Source organism: Stigmatopora nigra, chromosome 12 (assembly GCF_051989575.1).
Source record: "Stigmatopora nigra isolate UIUO_SnigA chromosome 12, RoL_Snig_1.1, whole genome shotgun sequence".
Lineage (NCBI taxonomy): Eukaryota > Metazoa > Chordata > Actinopteri > Syngnathiformes > Syngnathidae > Stigmatopora > Stigmatopora nigra.
The window spans coordinates 739,616-744,039 of NC_135519.1; positions in this window are offsets into that span (position 1 = coordinate 739,616).

Below are 4,424 nucleotides of genomic sequence, written 5' to 3' on the forward strand. Positions count from 1 at the left end.
CCTCGGGAAGAGATGCGATATATCCACCACAACAGATTACCAACGATACTACAATAACCCGAGGACATCTCGAGACCACCGAGATCTCCGTGGATAGTCAGCCCACTCAGAGTACGAAAGAGGCGGCGAAAGGAAAAGAAAGCAAAAGCACGGATGCCGGGCGGGACTAGGTGCTAAGCTGAGGAAACAACCACACAGTCATCTTCTTGACCAATGCCAGATCCATCACCCATGAATAGAATGATTTGGAACTTCCGCTTGCTACCAGCAGCATCCATAACGAACGTGAGGGTGGAGGCGTGGCAAACAGCTAACCCAACCAGAAGGTAAAAAATATTAAAACTAAATTAGAATTCAGTTTTGTGTAAAGTTACATTAAACATATGTTTGAGTGTCTGTATATATTAATCCAAGTTAATTTAAATTTGTTCGTTTTCATTATGAGTGCATTACCGTGGAAAGTCAAATTTATTATTTTCTTCGAGGTAAAGTATTAGTATTTTTGTGAATTTATCTTATGACAACAGCAAGGTATAACATATAACATGTAAGTGCAACAAGAGTTGTCAAGGTAACGGCGGCGGGGCACCATGGCCAGGTTCATTGGAAATCTCGGCAAATACAAAGAGGGTCAAGAAGACTTTGAGTCCTACTTGGAGAGGTTTGAGCAATGGATGATTGTAAACGAAGTGGAGGACGGTAAGCAAGCCAAAGTTTTGAAGGCGCTAATAGGTGCAGGAGCTTACGGTCTGCTAAAACACCTCTGCATTCCAGAGAAGCTAGGTAGCCTCTCGTATGATGTATTAAGCGGAAAATTATCATCACATTACAAACCGAAACCGCTGGTGATCGCAGAGCGATCCAAATTTCAAAAAAGGGATCAGGAAAAAAAACGAGTCCGTGTCAAATTATGTTGTCGCGTTAAAGCAGTTGGCTCTATAATTTCAAACTAGACTGGGCAAACATCTTCTCAGTTAGACCAGCAAGGGGCTGTGACCATTCAGATTCTGAAGAGAAGCTAACGGGCCTGTGCAAGAAGTATGCCAACCTGCTGGAAGAGCATCGAAACCAGCAGAAGGAAATGCGGGTGCTGCAGAAACAACAGAAGCAGAAGAACTACCATAAAACCGAGCGGAGACATCTGTCCGAGGGTGACTCAGTCCTGACCTGAGAGTTCCATGGAGGAAAGGAGAGGTGGAGAAGAGGAACAGTGGAAAAGAGACTCGGACCAGTCACCTACCTGGTGTGGAATAGAGTGAGCCGACGCTCAGTCCACATAGACCAACTGCTGTACAACCAACCATCCAGACCAGAGACATTGCAGTTTCCAGATGAGCAGCTGGACGTCACAAACAAATACCCGGTGGTGGTTTATGCAGATGTAGATCGGAAAAGCAGACCTGGAGCAGTAGGTGGTAGTCCGTACTCACCGGAAGAGACACCCTTGAAACATATGGAGGCTAAAAAGACACCGGTAACACTTTCAACAGGCTCAGTGGCCTGTGACAAGACAGTTACACCGGACAACCGAGCGGTCAGTTCCCCAGAGGTGTTTGGGGGCAGGTACCCAGTAAGAGTAAGAGCACCTCCGGAGCAACTGAATTTGTGATCGATCAGTTGTGAGGAACTTTGTTCCTGGAATAAATGAGTTCCAGTTCCTACAAAAATGTGAAAGAGTTCCTGAGATGGAAATGTCAAAGACGGGAGTATGGGGTCTAATGGTTGTGTTAGCAGTAATAAGTTAGTTACAATTTTTGATTAATTCTTAAGGCGGACTTCATAGTTAAAGGGGGAGGAGTGTCGTATATTGACACTATAACGGTAAATTACATCAGGTTATACAAGTGGGCTTAACCACCGCCACCTGATGGTCATTACGTATTACCGAGTGACCGGTATGTTGATGTGTTAAAAGGCTGTCTGTGAGTGTCAATAAACAGCCTACGGCACACATGCAAAAAGGCTCCGTCCTCTATACTGCAAAGTTATCGGAGGAGGGAACCTCTTCACTCGTGGATCCTCTCCACTCTGGAGCGGCTCACAGTGAGAGGCATCGAGTTGCCCCCTGGGCTGGTGAATGTTTGTCGGGGTTTACCCCGGTGGACGAGAGGTTAGCACCCCTCCATCTTCGGGTGGGAGTACGGGACCTAACTGTTGTTTGTGCGAGTCCTTGGAGGGGGTGCGGAGATTGCTCCTTCGAGGGCTCCTGGTGGGGAGTCTGTTCCGATGGTGGGGGCAGATGCCGTTGCAGCCCGGGAAACCCAAACCTTTTGTGAGGGTCTGCTTGGAATGCCTGGCAAAGTCCCCTGTCAGAAGGAGTTTCAATTCCCACCTCCGACAGAGCTTCTCTCATGTCCAGAAAGAGGCGGGGCACATTGAGTCCGATTGGACCATGTTCTGCGCTTCTATTGCTGAGAAGGCAGACCAGAAATACGGCTGTAAGGTTGTCGGTGCCTGTTGTGGCGGCAACCTCAAAACCCGCTGGTGGACACCGGCGATAAAGGCTGCCGTCAAACTGAAAAAGGAATTTGACTGGGCCCTTTTGGCCCATGGGACTCCGGAGGCAGTTAACAGGTACCGGATGGCCAAGTGAAACACGGCTCTGGTAGTCTTTGAGAAAAACACTCGGACATAGGAAGTGTTTGGTGAAGACTTGGAGAACGACTTCCGGGTGACTTAAAAAAATTTTGGTCCACCATTACATCATAGCCGTTCAAAGAGGATGCTTGTTGCAGTAGCTCCCTAACCCCTCACTCGTATTCTGTATTTTTACAGCATTTTTACAGCTTTTTTATCCTTTATTTGTACGTTTTATTGTCTCTTAAGATTTTATTTGTTACTTTGCTTTACATATTATATTCCATACTTTAATGTTTTAAAACTTTACATTCAAGACTCTACTCCAAGACTCAAGTTGTGTGAGAGGCAGTCATTGATCTATTAGTTTAGTTTATCTTTTCAAATTCTGGACATTACATTTTTGACCCACTCAGCCATGCCTACGCAGTTTTACACAAATTATCAGCTGTTAGCACTAAACAACACCTGGATTCCCTGTACCTGGACTTTCCTGCGGAGTTAAAGAGGAAAAGAAGAGGATGCAGGGCTGAACGAAAATGTCAGGAGAAAAAGTGACGATTCAGACCCAGCATTGCATCTATTATTATGGGGAACGTAAGATCTCTGTCCAATAAGATGGCCCCCACTGGGCCACTCAGACCACAACCTGGTCCAACTGATCCCCACCTACATCCCCATGGTAGGGAAAATAAAACCTACCACGAGGATCATACAAAGATGGACCAATGAGACCAGCATGTTACTGAGGGACTGTTTGGAGACCACTGACTGGGAGGTGCTGTGCAATTCACATGGGAGAGATTGACAGTTTGACCCACTACATCACAGATTATTATTAACTTCTGTGTTGAGAACATTGTACCCTCCAAGAAGGTCCGTTGTTTCTCCAACAATAAGCCGTGGGTCACCAGGGTTCTAAGGGCCCTCCAGAACAACAAGAAGAGAGCTTTTAGGTCTGAGGAGAAAGATAGTCTGAAAATGGTCCAGAAGGAGTTGAAGAGAGATAAGGAAGGGAAAGGCCATCAACAAGAGGAAGCCAGAGAACCAACTCCAGAGAGGCAACACCAAAGAGGTCTGGAGGAGCTTGAAGACCATTTCGGGTCATAGAGGCAACAGTGAGAGAGACCCGGAGACAGGGAGTGGAGCCAATGAACAGATTCAGTCCTGCCCCTACTCCCCTGACCGTCCAAACCAGAAGTAACTCTTTCTCCTTCTCTTCCTCCTCCCCCTCTTCCACCAGTCCCTGCATTATTGTCGATCAGGTGATAAAAAAAATTAAAGAAGATCGAAGCCGGTCCTACTGAAAGGGAAACTCGAAGAGGCTGAAGTAATGAACCAGATATAGGAATACAGGAATATAGCCACATTTCACTCACCAAAAATCCTTCAACTGTACACAATATCCATCCTCCTTTCTTTCTTCCTTCTTTCATATCGCCATCGAAGCTAATGCTGAAAGTCGAGCCTGTCCTTTCGTATTTCTGGCATATGTTTTTATTCGATTTAGTGCTGAAAATGTTCGTTCCCGGTTGTGACAGACTTGCTTTGGAGTTGTCTGACCTTTCCTAATGATGTCCAGCTTTTTTTCTTGAAAAGTCCATCTTGAAAATGGCTTTAAATCAACTCAACAATATATTTGCTTATGCAGCTTGCTCCAGATAGTTTGGTAGCTTTGGCTATTCCACTCTCTCACTAGCCAATCATAGTTGGTGAAAGCAATTACGTATACCTACGCCTGCGAGAAGGCAATGATGTATCCCTATGCCTGCGAGAAGGCATTGTGGTGTAGTCAACCCGAAATCTGATTGGTTATAGCAACAGTCATGTTGACGCTTGTTTAATGC